Source organism: Thamnophis elegans, chromosome 2 (genome assembly GCF_009769535.1).
Source record: "Thamnophis elegans isolate rThaEle1 chromosome 2, rThaEle1.pri, whole genome shotgun sequence".
Lineage (NCBI taxonomy): Eukaryota > Metazoa > Chordata > Lepidosauria > Squamata > Colubridae > Thamnophis > Thamnophis elegans.
This window is the reverse complement of record NC_045542.1, coordinates 101,499,238-101,523,320: the sequence shown is the minus strand read 5'-3', so window position 1 is coordinate 101,523,320 and position 24,083 is coordinate 101,499,238. Positions and strand designations below refer to the sequence as shown.

The 24,083-nt window shown below is 40.8% G+C and overlaps 1 long non-coding RNA gene across 1 annotated transcript in view; it reads right to left on the bottom strand.

The window, feature by feature from the left end:
- The window catches only part of LOC116503061, a 45,407-nt gene that overhangs the window by 11,357 nt on the left and 9,967 nt on the right, over positions 1–24,083 (bottom strand). Inside the window, exons 2-3 of the long non-coding RNA XR_004254647.1 lie at positions 4,711–4,929; positions 2,877–2,977 (exon numbers count right to left, since the gene is read on the bottom strand). This is a non-coding gene — a long non-coding RNA (uncharacterized LOC116503061). The remainder of the gene's footprint in view (positions 1–2,876; positions 2,978–4,710; positions 4,930–24,083) is intronic.

Here is a 24,083-nt window from a genome sequence, read left to right as displayed (position 1 = left end):
ACTGTTCATTTGCTAATAGGAGCTAACTAGAAGGTTATTAAAGGGATGTGTAGCCTTCATAATCAGTAGAATTGTCATCCATGACTTTATCTAATCCACGTTTAAAGTTGTCTATGTAGAAAACTCCACATTAAGTATAAGTTATGCAAAGTATTTCCATCTGTATGTCCTGAATGATAACACTGAGTTTCATTTAATTGATATTAGTTCTATGAGACAGAGCAGAACCCATTCTGCTTTCTTTTCGCCAAACTTTTTATTTATTTTTTATATATACTCTCTTCGTCTGCTGTTCTCTTATCAATATTCCTGGTTTGGCATAATAGCTAAGGCACTAGACAAAATCTGAAAAGTGAATGCCTTAAGGACAAAGACAGCTGGGTGACTTAGGGCCAGTCATTCTCTTGCCGTCCTAAGAAGAAAAGAATAGAAAACCACTTCCAAAAAACCTTGCTAAACAATTGTCAATAAAAATGGCAAAAAAGTCTGGATAGTGAACATGGCAGAATCTGGAGACAGCAGAAGAGAAGAGAAAGAACTGAAGAAGATAACAAAATACAAAGACCAGCAAATAGAAATAGAACCACTTTGGCAAAAGAAAGTAAAGGTAGTATCAATAGTAATAGGCACCTTGGGTATAGTTTCAAAACAACTTGAGCACCATTTTAACACCATTGGCATTGACAAAATCAGCATCAGTCAATTGAAAAAGGCAGCTCTCCTCAAAACAGTTTACATCCTGCAACGATACTTTTAACACCATCAAACATCCATATGTACCTATCCCGGGTCCTGAGGAGAACTTAATAAGTGGATAGAAATGCCAAATCCAGACTAAGCATCTCATCTGGCTGTGATCCAACCATAATAATATAATGTTCCCAATGTAAGAGGATTCAAACTTTCACAAGAAAGGAGTGTTAAGACTTTGGTAGGTAGGAGTCAGGGGTGGGTTGCTGCTGGCATTACTGCCAATTTGCTTTGCATGCGTTGCTTGTGCATGCACAGTTGCATGTAAATTGTTCTGTGCATGCACAGAATGTTATAAAATGACAAAAAGACCATGCCAGCAATGGGTTTGGGGGCATGGCCAGCCTGCTATCTGACCAGTTTATCTACCCAGTCACAGTTGCCACTACTGGTTTGCCTGAACTGGTGTGAACTGGTAGCAACCCACCTTTGGTAGGAGTAGTATGGAAAAAGACCTTTCCATTTGCAAAGAAATATACTGTATGATTTATCATGTATAATTTATCACCTACTCTATATTTTAGGTGATAAATTATAGGTGGCGTTAGTTGTTTCCTAGCTATTGCAGGTGGGAGTTATAAATAAAGGAAAAATCTCATGAATGTACCCTTTTTGAATTAACAGAATGTCAAATTAATTAGAGAAATGGTGGTAATTCTTCTCTATTTTCTTTGATTGAGCTTCATGTTGACACTGCATATTGAGTAGAATTTCACTGAATGGTTGTGCTCAATTCCAGCAGAGTGAGGACTACAATTTCAGGTTATACTGGGGTATCCTCTGGTGACTCTGATGAATAAATAAGGAACTTTCAGCAGCAGTCAGGATGACCCTATTTCCTAAAAGTCCTTTGTTCTTGATTTTAAAAAATCCTGTTCATCAGCATTTAGCTAGGTCCACTACAAAGTGGACATTTTCCTCAAATTCACTACACTGCAAAATGTAATGCCAGCAGCGTCATCTCACTTGAAAGACTGGAGGTTCACAAATATAATATTGCTCAAGGTAAATTCTGGTCATGGCTCTTGATTTAAGCAATTTGGTGGGAGGGCCCCCTTGTTCATCTACGCACCCAATGAGGAAAGAGAAAGTCCTTCAGGCAGAGCAAGATCACTATCTCCCAGTTATGAACAGGAGCTAACTGGCACCTGATTCCCAGGGGAAGACTCAGAGCTCTGGAGATTTCTCCTCTATTGATTGGTTTCCGAGGTTGCCTCTTTTATACAAGAGTTGGTGAGCTTCCAACTCCTTCTAGTGCAGTAGACTAAGGAATTAACATCAAACCTCAACATTTTACTTTTACATAATAGTATAAACTAGCCATTTCTATAACAACAAATCTATCTAATCAGTAAAACCCAAAATCAAAGTTTCATTTTTTTCCCATCTCAAGCACAAAGTCCAGAAGTGGTTTCCAAGTAGAAATGAAAGTACTTATGTTCTTTTCTTTGATCAAAGCAGACAATTTGGCCATCTCTGCTAACTCCTCAACTTTTGCAGCCATTTGTCCATTGTGAGGATCGAAGTGTGCTTCCATTTTTGTGCATAAAGTAATCTTGCTGCCATCAACATATACAACATCAAAGTTCCGATTTCCCCCCCTCCACCCAAAGTCTTTTTCCATTAAGCCCAAAAGAAGTTTCTGGTTTTATCTTTATATTCACTTTACGATTTTTCTGTATTAAAGTATGAATCCTAGTCCAATATTTCTTTGCTTTATCACATGTCCACCATAAATGATAAAAGCTCCCTTCTTTACATTTACATTTCCAACATTCATTTGAAATACCTTTAAACATTCTGGATAACTTGACTGGTGTTAAAATACCAGCGATACATCATCTTATAGAAATTTTCTTTTAAATTGTAATTCAACATAAATTTTAAATGTTTCATCCACATATCACCTTTCCCCCCCTTCTTTTCTACACTTCTGTCTTCCCTTCACACACTTTTGTTTCCTATTATTTACTTTTGTATTTTTGTATTTTATGTTATAAGCTAATAAAACTGTAAAACTGAGTTGGTGAGCTTCCAAAGACATGCAGGGAGACAAACTGAGAATATCAATAAAGAAAGAACATCACTAACAGCTGCTTTGTCTTATGTGCTCTGCTCTCTCTTACTTGCTGGAATAGTGTCTGGAGATTCTCAGTCCTCCAAGTCATGGTTCTTTCAAACAAGCTTTTTCTTTTCTTTTTTCAGAAGACAACTGGACTCTTTTTTCCTGGAGGAAGAAGAAGAAAAATATCTTTCACTTCAAATCCATCGGTTCTGACAGGAAGGTTGGGTCAAATTCATTTTTTTTCAATTTTCATATTTCTTTGATATGAAATCATCTTTCCAAATAATCCTTCTATTGTCCCCACCATTCTGCCAGAACCAATGAAGCTTTTTTGGATGAGAAGCAAAACTTCTTTTTCCTTAAGGGAAAAAACAATACAGTTGCCTTTTGAAAAGGAATTTTAAAAAGCACCTTTGAGATTTCTGGAATTGTGTCTCACTTTTCTTGGTCAATTCAGACCTACAGAAAACAGACAGAAGTTTATTCTTGAGTTCATGTTTTGTAACAAGATTTGCCATGCCAAAAAATGTAGTTGTGATGCAGCAAATAAAGTGTCACCCAATTTGGTTTCTTTATTCTCAAACACTTCTCCAGCTATAAGCCTTTGGACAAAGTGGTCAGAAACCCACCTATCAAGCCAGCCACTTTTTACATCAATTTAGGAATGGGAGGCATAAAGGGACATTCAAGTTTATTGTCTGTCTGGACAATTATCAAAAGGCTTGTGAGTGACTATCACTTATGCGTTCTCAATTATTTGTAAAGGTGAAGGGTGGAGGAAGTAGTTATTTTAAACAGCTAAAGCTGCAAAAAAGCACAAAGTCTTTTAAAAAGCCCATTTTAGGAAATTTTTCTTCCCTTCTTCAAATAGGTACTGATGAATAGAAGTCACGATTTTAGAAGAGAGCAGAATTTTCTCCAATGGATTTTTTTTTAATCATCCAGGTTTATGGCTATTGCTTCGAAAGAAATAATAGTATCAGAAGAAAAGTGGTAGCATTAGTGAACAACCCCGCCCCCAATTGTTATATCAAGAGAATAGCTGCCATCAAGACGAACAGCCTTGGTCCATGATGGTGAGCCCATGGCATACGTGCTGGAAATGGGATGGAGAGCCATCTCTCCATGCATGCAAATCATTGTTCTCCCGGGTTCTGGCGCTAGCCAGCTGGTCTTCACACACACAGGAGACCCAGAAATTGGAAGAGCAGCAGCCTGGTGCGCATGCACACACCAGGCGACTGTTCTTCTGGTTTCCATCGCATGCATGCACACCACCCACCTGGTCTTCTGGTTTCTGCCATGCATGTACGTATGAAGACCAGCTGGCCAGTACACATGCACATACAAGAAACCGGAAGATCACATGCGCACTGGGCGACTGCTGTTCTGATTTCCGGCATGTGCACATGTGCTCCCATTTTGGCACTCAGTGCCAAAAAAGTTCACCAACACTGGCTTAGGTAGTATAGAGAAATGGGGTATCATTTAGGAAAAAATGAAGATGAATATCTCCACAACTCCCAGCTTTAAGATTAGCCCCACAATATTTTTTCTGTCGAGCTGAGTGGTCTTTTAAACAGTTCTTTCTATTAGATGTTTATCCCTCCCCCATTTTTTTTAAAAAAAGGGGTAATTAGGTTCTTTGTCCTAGTTTACAGATGGAAAGTTTTATGTTCCAAGGATTATCCAATAAAGAATTTTAAAAAAAAGGTTAGGGCATGGACCTTGAAGTTGCCCATTAACTCAGAACCTAGAAAGAAAATAACACTGGCACATAGGTTGCTTGATAATTTGTCACTGGGTCACCTTCAGTGAGATGGGCAGCTATATAAATTTGATCAATAAAATAATAAATTAAAATAAATTAAATTTCTTCTCTGCCATAAACCTACCATGGATGGAAAGGAAATATTAGACGATGTTACTGATGTTTTTCTACCCTGGAGACTCTCCACAATGCTTGTGTAATCCATAGTTATTTTCCTGATTTGAGAGTTTCAGTACCACTACTTTACCATCGAGATTTGATTCCGGAAAGAATTACTTGCAATTAAAATGACAGATAGAAAAGTAGTCAGAGAGCCAAACCGGTCCCTGTCAAGATTCCAGAGCTGAAAAACAAAAGAGCAAATGAAGAGTAAAAATACCAGGACGCTTTATTGAAGTCCAAAGATAATTGATCACACAGGCTCAAAAGAAGTAGATGTAGCTCCATCTGCTGCTTGTGAGCTTGTATGATCAACGACAGTGAACTACTCCTAAGTGGAATACTTTACACTAAAGCCCTTCAGGCTATTCCAACTGCACATTTAATATTCATTAAATCTGATTTGACTATCAAGTAATAGAAGCCCAGTTGAAAGAGATCACTTAAACCCTAGCTTCTCCTGAGCACTGTAAAGAAGAGCCCAGTACTTGTCATGGTAATTTGATCCATTGTCAAACTGATCCTACTATGGTTGATTTTTAGTAACATTCAAATGCAATCAATCATTCTGTATCCTAAAACTATTGTTTCATATTTGGAAAGCTAGAGAACCTGTTCTTTTATGAGGGACACTTTCTAATGTTGGTCCTCTCTCATAATAGTCATTGTTGTATCAATCATTTTGATAATGATGGTTGATATGACAATGACTATTAGGTTCCTTCCTTTTTTAGGTTCTTGAGCCTAATCATCTATACTGTCCTTCTTTGAATGTGTTGCATTACAGCCAGGCTGGTCACAGCAGAGGTGTTGTCCATACAGCATATACACACACAAAGAGAGAGAAAACTGGGAACAACATTCAAAGCAGCTGAAAAAGCCCTCTAGGGCCGTGATGGCGAACCAATGGCATGTGTGCCACAGGTGGCATGCAGAGCCCTCTCTGCAGACACACGAGTTGTCGCCCCAGCTCAGATCCACCACACATGCGCGTGCACCTCCCACCAGCCAGCTGATTTTTGGGTCTCTGCCGCCCATGCATGGGAGGGCAGGGCACATGCAGGAGACGTGCGGAGGTCACACATGCATGCATAGGGTGGGGTGCACACAGGGAGTCATGTGCACATGCATGGGGGTCACTTGTGCATGTGCATGAGGTGGGGTGCATGCAAGGGCTCCCACGCGCATGCATGGTGGTGCACAAGGGGGCACACATGGTACGCACATGCATGCATGGGGGTCACACACATGTTGTAATACGGGTGCATGCACGCTTTCAGTACGCGATGACAAAAAGGTTAGCTATCACTGCTCATGGGGATGCGGCTGCTTTAACTCTTCCATCATGCTCACAGTTTGCAAAACATCTGTTTCAAATGCTTCCCACAGATTTGCTTTTATTGACCTTAAAATGAAATGGATAAACCTTAGGAGCAGGTGTGTGTGTGGTGTATGTGTGTGTCTGTTGAAACAAAAAGAAAAATCCAGATCAGAGAGCCAATTGGGCTGGGAAAGTGGAAGAACTCACGTCTTCTCCAAGGTCTGAAACTCCGGGTGGCCTTGGCTAAGTCCCTGACTTTGCTTTCCTTTCTTTTCTAGCCTCTGTTGAGACTGTTACGTTCCATGGGGACTATCTGTATATGCAACTGTCAAAACTACGGAGGCTCATGAAGTCTTTCTTGATATCCAGACAGAGCTTTTCAGAGGATTATCTTCTTTTTTTGTCATTTTATTTAGCCTCTGTTTAATCCATTAATGCATAAGGGTAACAGTTCTGTAAAAATACCTTTACACATCCCTGAAGATAATTATAGAGAAACAATGTCTGGAACTGTTCCCAGCATTCCAAATGTGGTGATAATAGCGCTTTGTCTATATAGTATTAGGATATTGCCTTGATTTATCTTCCAATAATTCCAAAAGGGAATTATTATTTTCTGCAGCTATGGCATGCTAAACCAATCAAGTTTATCAAGCTATTAGTCCAGCTTCAAAGATCTTTTCCTGGCCAGTCATCACCATCTTATTGTCATATAAATAGTCAATATATATCTCCCCCACCCCACCCCACCCCACCCCGGTATATCAATTTGCACTTCCTTTTTCTGTATAAGGCATTTTTTCACACTTTGAATAATTCATTTGGCAGCTCATTGCCATATTTTGCATTATCTAAATAATATGGTGATATGAAGAAATTTGGTTACTACTGAATTCATCCCTGTATCTGTATCTTGTATAAAAAGTTAATCAGAAGTAAATTCTGCTGATTTGACTAAACAGTAGAAGGATTATTTGGTTGCAGCCAGCAAGAATGATCTTTTCATGACCCTAGTGTGTGTGTATGTGTAATCTATCTATCATCTATCTGTCTGTCTGTCTGTCTGTCTATCATCTATCGAGAGAGTCTCCCACTATTACACAGTTTACTCTTCACTTTGGCTTGGTGTTGTTTTTAAAATTGGATTTAACAAAGATAAAAGGGCACATAAGAGCAAGAAGTAACAAGCTAAAAGACATATCCAAAAGGCCTTCTGCATATTAGAAAATGAAAAGATGTAAATTTTGAAAATGTTCTGAACAGCATTTGCTTCATATGTATGTATACTATATTGCCAAAAGTATTCGCTCACCCATCCAAATAATCAGGATCAGGTGTTCACTTCCAAGGCCACAGGTGTATAAAATCAAATACCTAGGCATGCAGACTGTTTTTACAAACATTTGTGAAAGAATGGGTCGCTCTCAGGAACTCAGTGAATTCCAGCGTGGAACTGTGACAGGATGCCACCTGTGCAACAAATCCAGTCGTGAAATTTCCTCGCTCCTAAATATTCCACAGTCAACTGTCAGCTGTATTATAAGAACGTGGAAGTGTTTGGGAATGACAGCAACTCAGCCACGAAGTGGTAGGCCACGTAAACTCCTCCAACATCAGTGAGTGACCTCACAAATGCGCTTCTGGAAGAATGGTCAAAAATTTCCATAAACACACTCCTGAACCTTGTGGACAGCCTTCCCAGAAGAGTTGAAGCTGTTATAGCTGCAAAGGGTGGACCGACGTCATATTGAACCCTATGGATTAGGAATGGGATGTCACTTACAGTAAGTTCATATGTGAGTAAAGGCAGGTGAGCGAATACTTTTGGCAATATAGTGTATGTGTGTACGTATCAGAGAGAACAGCATTCATTCCATATAGATATGCATAAGAGAGAAAGAGAGAACACATATAAACATACATACATCTTGATTTTCTCCCTCCCCCTTACAGATCCATCTGCATGTTATGATGATCCATTCCTGTTTTCTGTTCACTGAACAAAGATCTACTTTTCATATGATTGCTGAGTTTGCTCTGGAGTGTCTGTTAAAGGCCTTTTAAAAATCTAAGTAAATAATGCATTACCTCTATCACATAGTTATTAGTACTCACACAGAATTCTGAAAGGTTAGTGAGAGAAAGATGACCACTGCAAACCATGTTAATTCTTTCCAAGTGAAAAGAGTAATCTTTCTATATTATTTATCTTTAATAATATTTTCCATCCATTTCAAACAGAACAAATGGCAAGTGGACTAACCTGGAATTTCTTTGGTCTGTTTTTTTAAAAAAAACAAACTAATATTACATTGTCTACTGATCTAAGAATTTTTTTTTAAAAAGATTAACAATTTCAAATGTTTATTCCTTAAGTACACTCATATGGATGCTCTCTGGAACTTGTGTGTATGGCTCTTATTTCAGTAGCTTCATAGATACTACAGCAGCAAACCTGAATACAGAAGCTGAGAATGACTACAAAAATGATAACACAATGTAACTACTTCAGGTGCCTCTTTGAGCAGCTGTAACTATGGCAGCGCCTCATTACAGTGACGGGGTGCAGATTGAAGGAAGATCAGTCTTCAGTCAAAGCAACTACAGATAAGAGGATATTGGAAGCTGCTCTGCAACTGCTGTGTATATCCTGACTTCGCTGAGAAATGAAATGGCTAAACAGTGCCCTTCAGTTGAGAAGGGTTAGAGCAAGAATGGGAATGCTGTAGACCAGTGTTTCCCAACCTTGTCAACTCGAAGAAGTATGGACTTTAACTCCCAGAATTCCACAACCAGCATGCTGCCTGAGGAATTCTGGGACGTGAAGTCCATAAGTCTTCAAGTAGCCAAGATTGAAAAACACTGCTGTAAAATCATTCCCATTGGCTGTAATAAGATGGATGAATACTTTTCAGTAAGAGTGCTGGCCATCTGGATAATTTAAAAGGTAAGAATGATATAATATAAGGTGACCAGATTTTCAGATTGGAAAAGAGGGACGCCCTTGACCGGGGGGGGGGGGGGCTTGATTAAAAAAAAATTTTTTTGTCAAAAGGACACCCCAGGACACTGAAACCAGCATAAATACGAATCTGTTGCCAAACAAAATTTTGATCACGTGACCATGAGGATGTTGCAACGGTCGCTAAGTGTGAAAAATGGTCATCAGTCACTTTTTTCAATGCCATTGTAACTTTGGTCACTAAATGTTTTCCCCCTCCTCAAGACTCCTCACTTCTTCCTTCATTCCTCTTGCTTATCTACCTTCACCTTATCTGTCTTCTGCTCTTTCCCTCTCTTCCTTCCTTTCTCCTTCCATCCTCTCTTCTTTCCTCACTCACTCCCTTCCTCTTTTTTTCTCTTCCTTCCTCCTTCCATTCTTTCAGCTTCATTTCTTTTGCCTATCTACCTTCTCTGTCTTTCTGCTCTTTCCATTTCTTCGCTTCTGTTCCTTCCTTCTTCCCTCCTTTCCTATTTCTTCCTTCTTCCTTCCTTCTGCCTATCTACCTTCACCTTCTCTGTCTTTCTACTCTTTCCCTGTCTTCCCCTTTCCTCCCTCCCTCCCTTCTTTGCTTTCTAGTTCCATCTTTTCTTCTTTCCTCTCTCCCTCTTTTTCTTTTTTCCTTCCTTCCTCCTTCCTCTTGCCTATCAACTTTTTTTATTTTTTTTTGTTACATAGACGACACATACCCACAACAATAAAAACAAAACAAAAAGAAAAAAACCCATCATCACATATAGCATGTCATTTGGTTACAAGTGTTTTAACATTTATCATTCTTATACATTTATTATTTCATTTAATAGGTTATAATATACAGTTTGGGTTGCTTTGTTTACCATCCCTTCCTCCTGTTATAACACCACCTTATTTTCCCTTTCTTTTCTCCCTTCCTCCCTTCTCTACTTTCTTCCTTCCTGCTCTCCTTTCCCTTCCTTCTTCCCTTACCTTTCTCCTACTCCTGCTCTTCCTCTTCCCCTTTCTACCCTCTCTCCCCCTCTTTCTCTCCTTTCCATCCTCCTCTCCTTACCTCTTTCTTCTTTCCATCATCCTTTCATTCTCTCCTCCTTTCTCCCTTTCTCCCAACTCCCTTTCTGGGAGTTGAAGTCCACACACTTTCAAGTCTCCAAGGTGGAGAAAGACTGATCTATCTAATTAATATAATTATTTCTCCCTCTCTTTTTCACTCTCTCTCCAGCGCACACACGCAAATGCATAGGGCAGCCCACCTCACACACAGGTAACTCCGGACGGCTTACGGGAAGAGGACAGCCGACCATTCAACCACGCGGGGGGGGGCAGGATTTCGCCAAGAAAAGTTAACTTTCCTGCGAAAGGGGCCGGCAGCCTCTCAGCTGTTCCCGGCTGGGGAGACCTCCCCCCACTTCCACTCCTGCGACCCTACTCCCGCCTCCTCGGAGCTTCAAGCAAGCTAACTGGGAAGGCCGGGGAAGAAGAAAAAGCGGCGGCGCGGGGGCGTGGCGGAAGCCCGGCTGCCGTTTCTCTTGCTGAGGGCGGAAGGGGAGCAGGAGGAGGAGAAAGTTAAAGTGGCAGCCGGATCCCTTCAGCAGCAGAGGCGGGAAACGTGCGTTTTGACAGGGCTTCCACAGCGCTGTGCAAGCCCTGCCAAAGTGTCCGTTTCCTGGGCGGGCTGCCGTTTCTCTTGCTGAGGGTGGGAGGAGGACTAGGAGAAAGTGCCGGCCCGATCCCTTCAGCAGCCGAGGCGGGAAACGTGCGTTTTGACAGGGCTTCCACAGCGCTGTGCAAGCCCTGCCAAAGTGTCTGTTTCCCGGGCGGGCTGCCGTTTCTCTTGCTGAGGGCGGGAGGAGGAGGAGGAGAAAGTTAAAGTGGCGGCCCAATCCCTTCAGCAGCCGAGGCGGGAAACGTGCGTTTTGACAGGGCTTCCACAGCGCTGTGCAAGCCCTGCCAAAGTGTCCGTTTCCCAGGCGGGCTGCCGTTTCTCTTGTTGAGGGCGGGAGGAGGAGGAGGAGAAAGTTAAAGTGGTGGCCCAATCCCTTCAGCAGCCGAGGCGGGAAACGTGCGTTTTGACAGGGCTTCCACAGCGCTGTGCAAGCCCTGCCAAAGTGTCCGTTTCCCGGGCGGGCTGCCGTTTCTCTTGCTGAGGGCGGGAGGAGGAGGAGGAGAAAGTTAAAGTGGCGGCCCGATCCCTTCAGCAGCCGAGGCGGGAAACGTGCGTTTTGACAGGGCTTCCACAGCGCTGTGCAAGCCCTGCCAAAGTGTCCGTTTCCCGGGCGGGCTGCCGTTTCTCTTGCTGAGGGCGGGAGGAGGAGGAGGAGAAAGTTAAAGTGGTGGCCCAATCCCTTCAGCAGCCGAGGCGGGAAACGTGCGTTTTGACAGGGCTTCCACAGCGCTGTGCAAGCCCTGCCAAAGTGTCCGTTTCCCAGGCGGGCTGCCGTTTCTCTTGCTGAGGGCGGGAGGAGGAGGAGGAGAAAGTTAAAGTGGCGGCCCAATCCCTTCAGCAGCCGAGGCGGGAAACGTGCGTTTTGACAGGGCTTCCACAGCGCTGTGCAAGCCCTGCCAAAGTGTCTGTTTCCCGGGCGGGCTGCCGTTTCTCTTGCTGAGGGCGGGAGGAGGAGGAGGAGAAAGTTAAAGTGGCGGCCCGATCCCTTCAGCAGCCGAGGCGGGAAACGTGCATTTTGACAGGGCTTCCACAGTGCTGTGCAAGCCCTGCCAAAGTGTCCGTTTCCCAGGCGGGCTGCCGTTTCTCTTGCTGAGGGCGGGAGGAGGAGGAGGAGAAAGTTAAAGTGGCGGCCCGATCCCTTCAGCAGCCGAGGCGGGAAACGTGCGTTTTGACAGGGCTTCCACAGCGCTGTGCAAGCCCTGCCAAAGTGTCCGTTTCCCGGGCGGGCTGCCGTTTCTCTTGCTGAGGGCAGGAGGAGGAGGAGGAGAAAGTTAAAGTGGCGGCCCGATCCCTTCAGCAGCCGAGGCTAATTCTCTGCACGAACGAGAGCGTGGGGGCAGCGGCAGCCGCCCGCACAGAACTTCCACGCGCTTCAGGGGCTTCTGCCGGGTGACGGGAGCCCCGGAAGTGAGAGGAAGTTCTCTGCGGGCGGCTGCCGCTGCCCCCACCCTCTCCTCCTGCCGCGGCGAGCGGAAAATTCTCTGATTAGAATTAGATTAGATTACTCACCAACAAGCGCAGCTGCAACCCCAAAAGACGAAAGGAAAATGGAGACTCGCGCAGGCGTCCTCAGGCTAAGGAGTCCAGCCAATCAGTGAGCTGGTTGGGATGGAAAATTTTCCATCCCAGCCAGCTCACTGATTGGCTGGAGTCCTGGCCAATTAAATCAGTGAGCGGCAGGCTGGGCTGGCTTAAATTTGTAGGTAGCAGATAGAACAGAATGATGAGCCAGCCCAGCAAGCTAGCAGCTGATGGGCGGGAGCTGCGAGCGCCAAAAAAAGCGTGCTTTTTAAAAAAGCGTGCGGGACGCGGGAAAATGCATTAAAAAGCGGGGGTGTCCCGCCAAAAGCGGGACGTCTGGTCACCTTAATATAATATCCTTGTTAAGGAAAATGATGGGGAAAGAAGGCAGATAATGCAAAGGTCTGGATGGAGAGCGGTTACCTTAAAACATCAGTGCTCAAAGTATCTGTCCTATATTTCTGCAGTAAATTTTAAAAATAAATAATTCAATTCCTGTGCAATCTTGTGACCCTTTTTTAAGTGCTTCCCAATTGTTTCCTTTTAATGCATTTAAAGAATTGTTACTGCTAGTTTAAGCACTTAAATGCTGAAGCACAGACATATCCATACACATCTACTCTTAAATACATTTAGGGCAAGCTTTCAATTCTAGCAGAAGCTTTTGTGCCTTAAGTAGCTTCCTTACCAGTCCTTGTTAATCAGGTGAATAACCAGTTATCATACAGATATGGTTATGGCCTACCATGTTACTGGCACAATAACTTGGACCTTAGGGTGTAGTATCATTTGATTACTCTGTTAATTTCACAGAAAATTGTGTAGTAATATAAAAACAACAATTAACTCATGAATTACATTGGTGCAGAGCTGATCTATTAATTTACTGAAACAAATGTTCCATATGCAAATATATTATACTTGCCAATATGTTGTATATTGTTTTGCTGTGAACATTTATGGAAACTTCCCTGATTTAACACTAGCAAAGACCTGTGATCTCACCACACATTTCATGCTCCTCATATTGTGACCTTGGCTGATCACAGGTTGGCCATAGAAAGGGGAAAAAAAGCTAAATGCTACATAGAAAAGGGATGTGGGGTAGAAATTTAGGGTTGAGTTTGTGAAATATAACAGTTAAAAACTGGGCTGGATTAAAATGCTTTTTGGTTCACAATTCTGTTCTAATAGTGATTAATCAGGATGATAATGCAGTAGTAGATTTGTGTGCAGTTTCCCTGGAAATAAAAATGCTGCAACCCTGGAAACACAACATTTGAATAATAGCTGTGCCTCTTTTTAAAGGTGAAATATTAGTATATTTTGGCTGCTGCTAAAGGAAAAAAGATTAATTCAGCCACAGTCATATTTCCATATTTCATTTTATTTAGAGGCATGCAAATTAAAATTACCTATTATGCAGGATCAGGATTGAATGCTTATTTAGTTTATATATTCTTAAATTAACTGAGGCAATCAATAGAACTCCCGGTATATTCAGTGCTAAACGCCACATGTAGCGTATTTGAGATGAAAAGTTGAAAATGATGTCTGTTTCTTTATAGCTGGGTGGTCCATCTCAATTTATTGTGAGATCAATTTTTAGGAAGGCCTAGCATCCACACAAGTAAACATGATAATAGGGATAACATATCAATGTAGGTTGGGCATGATACACTTACAGAAATCGTGGCAATTTTCATTAAGTGCGACAGATTTGCAGAAAAGGATTTAAAAACTGCTCTACACTGTATGCATTTAAATTGTTTTTGGTAAATTTACCAGCAAATGTCATTAGAAGTTCAATAACCTCTTAAAGTGGTGGATTGTATGATTTTACATATTATCATAAATCACAAAGAGAGAGAGATTCAAATCTCATGATACTTTTTGGGAGAGCACAGAGGTGCTTTTTTTAAAAAAAAGACTTGGTTATCTGACGAAGTTGGGCCATGTAACAGCATGACTGTCAGTGGTGCATATTGCCAATCTCCAAGTTAGATTATTTGTATGGAACATACAAATGTTACCAGAGCTGAAAGGGATCTTGGAAGTCTTCTAGTCCAAGCCCCTGCTCAAGCAGAAGACTCCATACCCCACCTAATGGCATGCTAGCCCTCAGCTCTGGCACATGCCAGCTAATTTTCAGCCTTCCGGAGGACTGGGGGAGGCCATTTTCACTTCAGGAAAGCCTCCAGAGCCTGGGGAGGATGAAAAACAGGCCCAATGGGCCAACCAAAAGTTCACTCCTGAAGCCTGAGGAAGTTGGAGGAGTTTAATGAAAAGAAGGACTAGGGGAGACATGATATCAGTGTTCCAATATCTCAGGGGTTGCCACAAAGAAGAGGCAGTCAAACTATTCTCCAAGGCACCTGAGTGTAGAACAAGAAGCAATGGGTGGAAACTAATCAAGGAGAGAAGCAACTTAAAACTGAGGAGAAATTTCCTGACAGTTAGAACAATTAATCAGTGGAACAACTTGCCTCCAGAAGTTGTAAATGCTCCAACACTGGACGTTTTTAAGAAGATGTCAGATAGCCATTTGTCTGAGGTGGTGTAGGGTTTCCAGCCTAGGCAGGGGGGTTAAACTAGAAGACCTCCAAAGTCCCTTCCAACTCTGTCATTCTATTCTATTCTAAAACGGCCTCCCCTGCCCACCCCCCGGAGGCCCTCCGGAAGGCAGAAATGGATTGTTTCCGAACTTCCAGTTGGCCTGTTGGGCCCGTTTTTCATCCTCCCCAGGTTCTGGAGGCTTTCTTAAAGCCTGGGGAGGGTGAAAGATGGGCCCAACGGTGGGGCACATTCCATTGTGGGTCTGGGCACATGCGCGATAGTGCATGCACACAATTTTGGCATGCCTTTATAAAGAGGTTAGCCATCACTGCCCTATCTCATTCCAGACAGGTGGCTGTCCAGTCTCTTCTTAAAAATCTCCAGTGACGAAGCACCCACAACTTCTGAAGGCAAGCTGTTCCACTGGTTAATTGTTCTCACTTTAGGAAGTTTCTCTTTAGTTCTAGGTTGCTTCTCTCCTTGATTAGTTTCAATCCATTGTTTCTTGCCTTGCCTTCTGGTGCTATGGAAAATAGGTTGACCCACTCTTCTTTGTGGGAGCCCCTCAAATACTGATACATATTGATACCCCTGAAATACTGATATAGACGGAGATTCAATTAACATATTTTTTGAAGATTTGGGTGTCAGACCTGCAGTCATATTCCTTTTAGGATCTTTGGCCTGCCACACTCTCTATTATTTTACTATGCTTTTTCATTAGTGGGGTAATTGGGAGGAGGAATAGTAAGGAGTAGAATTGTAGAATGTGTTATTGTCAAAATAAAACATTCCTTTCTAGAAGCCCAAGGTCATTCTTTGTCTCCGCACCTCTGCACCTGACCGGAACTAGATGGGTGGAAATGCCAGTGTGGCAGTGGAAGATTGGACCATGTGATGGACTTGTAGGTGGGGGGCAAGATAATGAACTTTCAACTTGGTGGGAAACCCTGGAAGCTTTCAGATTCGTGTTTTCCACAGATATGCCAACCTGTCTTCCATTAATAAATTGGAAGTTTGAGGAAAGTTCTGCCTTGGACTCTGATTTAATTTTGGATGATATTTGAAACACTGACATTGTGGGGATGATTTACATTTCTTTCTAGTTTCCATTAGTATTTTAGAAGATCACCTGAATTAGACAGATTCTCTCCTACCAATAATCAATTACTATCCACTTCTGGAAAAATACTGCTTGGCATATTTCTGAAATCAGTCCACATAGAACATGCTGCTTCTGGTACACATTTCTCCGTCTCCCCTTTCTGATCTATCTGTCCACATTCTGGTTCAGTGGCTAAATATTAACAGTTTACATCTGCAGCAACATGGCCCAGAGGTCAACAGATGACATCCCAGCAAGGTTTCTGGATCTAAAGCTAGACTGATATGACGCCAGTGTACCGAACTTTTCTAGGAGAACAGAGATGGGGCCAGTTCTTTGGCAGAGGGGCTCTAATAGGAAGGTGATACTTCAGCTAAATGAATTCTCCCGGGTAGCAACTGGCTTTGATTATGAGGCAAGGTAGGAAGCCAGATTGTCTAAGGCAGTGTTTCTCAACCTTGGCAACTTGAAGATGTCCGGAGTTCAAGTCCGGACATCTTCAAGTTGCCAAGGTTGAGAAACACTGGTCTAAGGATTCCTTTTTTTTCTCTTTTCCCCATAAAAAAAAAAGGTGCAGAAGAAAACATACGGGCTGATGAGTGTGTAAATACATGTTCAAACATTGCATGACTCCTGCTTAACCTTTTGATCTGGCAGCTCTACGTGGAGAAATAGTACTATGCCGTGAGCATTGCTTGCATTGCCACCTTCTGCATCAGAAAAGGGCAGTCCTCATGTCACTCATCTCCTGATTCAATACAAATATAGATATTGGAAGGCCAAAATAACAAAATGTTTGAAGTACCGGTATGTACAGAATCGATAACTTTGAAAATTGTAGGCAGCTTCTTGCAAACAGGATTTGGAACATTGTATGGGGGAAACCCCCCTGTGTTGCTCAACAGCTGTCCCCTTTCAGATTACAAGGGACAGAATCTGTTTCTAGCTAATGGGGACAGTGTATAATCTAATATGAAAATCAGGGGTGCACATTGAATGTGAATGAATCCCATAGTGAACTAAGGCTGATTCAAATATACATAATACCCAAACTGAATAAAGAGTCTTCAAAGTTGTCCAAGTTTACTCTGAACCAATTTTGACATTTCAAAGGAACCAAGAGACCACGTGCGCCTCCAAAATTCCTTATGTAAAATGTATGAAAATAAAATGCAATGTTGAGATGGACAGTTTCTAGTTTTTAAACACAGTGCATGATTTTACCTGGCCTGTTTAAACATAGTGGTAGAGGGAATGAAATTAACGCAATATTGTATTCAAGCAAAAGAAAGATAACGCTGAATTTCACATAATCTGCAAATTCAGTGAGATAATCTCCTCACTTTTTGCATCTAAGTCATTAAAAAGTGCTGAAAGGTGCAGACTGCAGGATTAATTCCTGTGGCACTCTTCCCAACACTACCCTTTAATTTCAGGAGAAACTGTGCTAAATACAATTTTCAAAGCCAATCATGCATCCAGTTAATTGTCATGCTATACAGGTCACGCTTAACTAATTTGCTAACCATTATCTTATCTTATTTATACAATCATTCCTGAAATCCTATAACCAAGTTAGCTATCAAATAATAATAATAATAGTCTGGTAAAGTTTAATCCTGACAATCCCTTTCTAACTTTCGGTAATCGGTGCATTTTTTTTAAAGTACTTATAGATCAGTCATTTTACAATCTGTTCTAGAATTTTCTGGATCTGTGTTTTCCCTTATTTGAAGATAGGGATGAAATCTGTGCTTTCCAATAAGATTTCTCAACAATAACACATTACAACTCAGTTGGGACATCAACAAGTCCTTTCATAGGTCCCAGGATTCAGTTAACTACCCAGGCAAATTTAAGTTCATTCAAAGATGTTCTGTGTCTTTCAAGATTTAGTCCTTCCCTTGAAATGCATACTCTATTTATAGAGAAGATTAAGCTAAAATAGGAAGCGAGATTGCCATTACCTTTGTTAGGATTTTTCCATTTTCAGTGAATAGCTATTTCCTCCTGTGCATATCTGAGGAAAACTATCATATAAATTCATTTAAAGGTCCAAAGATCAGATTTGTTCACTACATTGAGATCAATATGAAGCAGTGAATCTTAGTTTCACTTCTCTGGATTATAATTTTACTGAATAATTCTTCACCTTCCAGCACAGTTGCCTGTGCTAAAGTATAAGGGGTAAATGCATCCCCCCCCGCACTTTCACATCTACCTCAAAGCCATTTTAAGCATGAATCTCTTTGGAAGTTGTAATAAGATCCAATATCTGCAGGAAATCTTTTCTCATCCCCTTCCCCCAAATTGATTGATTAATTGTATTAATGGAATTTTCAAAGTCCTGGTATTCATCTACCCATTTCTACAAATGGTTACTTTCACCCTTCCCCACCTCCAATGCTCATATTGAATATTTTGGAATGCAGGTTTATAGACCATGCCATTATAAACACAGCCTCTCAGTCAAGTTCAGTATTCAGTACTGGACACTTTGGGGAAACTTATTAGACAAAAGTTATTAGAAGACTCTCTCTTTAGAAGGCCAGATCCTAAAGATGAAACTCAAATACTATAGCCACCTAATGAAAAGGAAGGACTCCCTGGAGAAGAGCCTAATGCTGGGAATGATTGAGAGCAAAAGAAGAAGGGGACAACAGAGAATGAGGTGGCTGGATGGAGTCACCAAAGCAGTAGGCATGAGCTTAAATGGACTCCAGAGGATGGTAGAGGACAGGAAGGCCTGGAGAAACATTGTCCATAGGGACACGACTTCGCAACTTAGACAAATATGTATAAGAAAATCTAGATAAATGCATTGATTATGTTTGTTGAGGATATTTATTTTCTTTTTTTTTATGAAGAGGACCTAAAGACCATTCTCCCCTCCCCTATTTATAAATTGAGGTACCAAAGATGGAATGTGGGGGTAGAATCAAGAGACACTCACTTGTGAGCCATCTTATAGCTGGCTTACTCAAATGTAGATCAAATTAGATGACAAAGATTTCTGGAATCTTTAGACTTGTCAACAGGCCTATGATTATATTGTTAGGAATATGGGGGAAAGATAACTCAGAAGTATTGTGAATTCACTTCAAAAATCATGAGAAATTTGGGGAAAAGTTAGGTGGTGGCCTGGCTTCTGAGACAAAGCATGGAATTTACCAAATTATCAAAATGGGAATTTATTTTGTAATCCTTCAATGAAAATTATTAAAGCTGGTCCTTAATTATCCATAGTTATCCATAGTTATCCATAATTGCAGAAAACATAGTTTGGGCTTATTCCACCAATAATTAATATAGAGAGGGAAAGTTGAAGAGCAATTTCAGCCTCTGCTTACCCCTTTCATTTGCTCTGTTTGCATTCACAAATGCTAAATTGGTTCAGGAGATGGATCAGAACCATGAAATCCCAGGTTCAGGTCCATTTTAAGTCATGGAAACTCAGTGGCTGAGTTAGGAGTAGTTGATCTCTCTTGAGCCCAGCCTGCCTCCCAGGGGTGTTCAGGTGGAAAAAATAATCAAAGGGAAATCCTCAGAACTTCTGCCCTTGAACGTCTGCAGAAAACATGGGATATATGTTTAACAAAGAAAAATAAACAATTCATACCCTGCCTATTCTATATTATTCAATGTCTGGCTAATCAATAATATAAGATAAATAAAATAAAGGACCCATCATTTTAACATAGGGACTTTGACTAAAGCCTTTTTTTTCTAAAGTTCAGAGAGGGTCTACCTTAACATATTTGTTGACATTCAAAGAATTTAAACATTGGTGATGCAACTACTGCCAACTTTCAATGTAAATACTGATCCACTTCCTGTGCAGTGCACTTTGTTGCTCTAGTTTCTAGGAACTGAAGCAGATATTGTCTGTTTTTCAGAGAGTGGCCATTAGGAATGGCCATTGCTATGTGTGATCAGAGAGTCACTTTGTCAGTTTACAGCAAGCCTTGAACTTCTGATCTTTCTCTTTAGTGAAAAAAACAACTTTTTTCCAAAGTGTTTCTACTTTACAAAGTGATTAGGATTTGTGGGCTTTTCACCTCACTTACTTTCTATCTATCTATCTATCTATCTATCTATCTATCTATCTATCTATCTATCTATCTATCTATTGACACTTCAAAACACTGCTTACTCCAATGTTTTATATGAAATCATTTTACTATGTTCTTCAACTACAAAAGTTTTACAAAGTAAGCTACAAAAAATGAATAAAAAAGATTTTGCTCTCAGATTTACAATTGAAATAACACCATGGCTAAGACAAAGATGATAATTGGACCAGCATATTCAGAATGATCAAGCATTGGATGGATATAAAATAATAAAACCTTAGGTTTTGCATTGTTCTAAATATTCTTGCAAAGTTGGTATGCCAATTTGTTTGTAACTGGATGCAGAGATTTTGGAATGAGCATGAATGTATTTATTGCATTCTGGAGTAAACTAACATTCAGATATAAATTTTGGTAAATATGGAAATTAAATATGGAAATATGAAATATAATTTTCTGATCATATGGAGGGCTACATTATAGATAGCAGAATAACTGTTTGGTACGCCTATGTGTCTGCCCAAAGCTGATGTTTAGTCCTGCGTAGTTGGGATAACAAGAAGTGTCTCATTAAATTGCCCAAGAATGAAAAGGTGACGAGGGCCGCATGATTGGGTATGTATTGCCATATTGACGTTTCAAATGTGCCTTGCAAGGTAATGTTGCAAAAAAAGGTACGGAGAATTCTTGTGCGCAGAGCCCTTATTGGTTGGTTCCTGGAAGTTCTCCATCAGTTAAATTTGCAGAAACTATGAGTAAATGCTATCGACTACCCTGAATGGATTTTGCTTTATCTGAGCAGTAAATCACAAAGCTACGATGGAGATACAGTACATCACATGCATAGCTAACAAGGAGAAAGGTAATCTAACATTCTGGATAAAACCTGTAAAAATATATACAGAGAGATATTGCTTTTTATTTGCCATATATGGGAACAACAGCAAGAGGAAGGAAATTAAGCTAATGAGTTCAGGCTACGGAGTGTTGGTTTACTTACGCACGGACACACATGGCTGAATTTCTGAGAAAGGCAGCACAATGTGTTGTAAAGGCCCCTAGAAAAATATTAGATAGCACGCCCACTTCCAGCTAATGTATACCACCAGGTTAAACTGAATATTAATGCTAATAAATTCTTGCATTTGGATACATTCCTATTCTGCCACTCCACTTTTTACAACTGCTAGACTCCCCCTTTTGATCAGGAGGTCTGAGAATCTGTCAATGTATTGGAAAATGCCCTTTCTCTTTTATCCAGCATCAGTCACTAAAAGGGATGAGCTGAAACTATTCCATAGGTGTTTCCTCCTTTCCCCACATATTTTCAGTGATACAAATAGCTGTCTTTTTTTCAGAATTTGGTAATATGTTTTTTAAAAGTACTATTACAGTTTTTGTTGTGTTCCATACTCACTCTAAGATATTATATCAATAAAACATTGTAACCTTTGTTCACGGCATGATTTCTAACAACTAGGATAACAATATGATTAATTCTGGAAAAAATAAGCTGAAATAAACTAAGAGACAAAGAAGCCAATATAGAAATGGCTAAAGGAAATGTGTTGAAAGGTACAGGTTGCAAAATTAATTCCTGTATCAGTTTTCTTGATACTGATATTGATTGTTTCCTGATGTGTACTGTTTGCTTATTTGTACCCTATGACTATCATTAAGTGTTGTACCTTATGATTCTTGACGAATGTATCTTGTCTTTTTATGTACACTGAGCGCATATGCATCAAAAACAAATTCCTTGTGTGTCCAGTCACACTTGGCCAATAAAGAATTCTATTCTATTCTATTCTATTCCTATTACCTTCCTCTGATTTCAGGAGAAGCTGCCAATCTCTGAATCCAATTTTCAAAGTCAACTATGTGTCCAATTCATTGTCATCCTATCCAGATCACACTTAACTAGCTTGCTAATTGTTATGTCATGTTATTCATAAACATGTTGTCAATTGTTACTTCTGAGAAGAAATATATTGCCAAACAATTATGTTTTATCTCAGTCCTTAGGACACTGGGAATATGTGTATGTAAAATGCACCACCTCTGGGCAGCCATATACCGTACATCTAATTAATTAATTCTGAGTATCTGGAGGGTTATCATACTGGGGATAATTCTTCTTCTTCCCCCTCCATTGCATTGAATGAGGTGGATAGTATTACCTTTGCTTTCCTCTTCCCTGCTAAGGACACAAACCAATTGGGAAATGCTTTTTCCTGTCATAAATGGGGATCCATATATTAAATATATTATTTAATATAGGGTTATACAGTGACAGAAACTTTTGTTGGCTTCTTTAAATAATTTGGCTGAATCTGGCATTTTAGTTTATAAATTGGGGAGATGATAGGACTTCAAACCACATATCTTGAGTCACAGTTGTCTGTGGAAGAGTGATTGCAGTAACAAATGAAAACATATGCAAACTCAGTTTCCCCCACAATTTACAAAGATCAAAATTGCTTGGAAATTATTGCAATCCAACATATGTGGAGGGATCATGGTTAGAGTTTTCTGTAGACTTATTAATGTTGCTGCATGTACACACCTCAGGTAAGTAGAAGCTAGGATTGGTCACTCAAATTTTAAATATTTAAAACTTGTCAGAAATGAAAAAAAATAATATAATAAAGATGCAGACATGTTCTTTAGAGACTGGGTATGTCAGGCCGAGGATCTGAGGAGGGTTGTCTTACTGCAGATCATCTGTAAACCCAGTTTGAAAGGCAGATTGACAAGGTGAGCCATTCTGAAGGATGTTTCAAATGTTGGTGGAATGTTTGTTTCAACAGGATCTCCGTTTTCTTTTCTTTTCTATTCTGTTTGATGTTTTATATCATTGGTTTTAATTCTGCTTGCCACCCAGTGTCATTCCGAAGTTGGTCCACTTTAGAGATGTGAATCATAAAGAAAGAAATAATCTATCAAATACCAAAAGCAACATTTGTAACCCATCCAATTTCATATATCCATCTTAACCCCCCTTTCCCCTTTCGATATAATATATCTACGGAATAATTTTTCCTAACAGGTAAGCTATCTCCTACACAATGTCCTACACATGTCCATCTTATCCTGGCTCAAGAACAGCCTACTGAGTATTTCTCAATGCACTGCATGAACCTCAACCATCCTGAGACCAGTGGTGGGATTCAAATTGTTTTTTTACTACCGGTTCTGTGGGCGTGGCTTGGTGGGCATGGCATGGTGGGCGTGGCAGGGGAACTGTAAAGTCTCCATTCCCTCCCCACTCCAGGGGAAGGTTACTGCAAAATCCCTATTTCCTTCCAATCAGCTGGGACTCAAAAGGCAGAGAATAGATAGGGGTGGGACCAGCCAGAGGTGGTATTTACCAGTTCTCCGAACTACTCAAAATTTCTGCTTCCGGTTCTCCAGAACTGGTCAGAAGCTGCTGAATACCCACCTCTTCCTGAGACCACTGCCCATTGCTCCTTGTTCCATAACAAAAGTTTTGTTTTCAAACTTGTGCTGGCTCAAGTGGTGCAGTCTAGTTCGTCTGCTGCAGTTTGAAAGTAAACATCTTGTCTCCAACTGGCTCCTGTGTGCTGTGGCAGGAATTCTCCTCCTCTTTCAGTCAGTGGTCACTGCCCTCCATAGTAGTTGCAACCTGGATACTGGCTGCTTAACCCCTCCAGACAGCCCCTTCCACGATGGACCAATGAAAACAGTGGAGTGCCTACTCTCATGAGATTGACAAGAGCTCTGCCAGTTCCCTCTCCTTCCCAAAGACTGAAAGGAAAATAAAAATTGAGCATTTCCTTTCCACCCCACCCTCCTTAGCTAGTCAATACATCAGATCAAGTGAGTTAAGTACAAGCTGGAATCAGAAAGGGGGTGTCATATAAAATGTCTCTCAATGGAAATCACATGTCTTCAAAGAAGTGAAAGTAAGGTGATAAATAATATCCCAGAAGAATCTTCCAATCGGGGCCCTGGTAACAAAAGCTGGGGGGAAAAGATTGAATTCTAGAACACAATTTTCTAAACAAGTTTCATTTTTAGACAGTTTCAGCACAGGAGATAAGCAGCTTAAGACGTGTGGAAAGAAGAGCTCAGTGTCAGCTTTTGCTTCCATTCCAT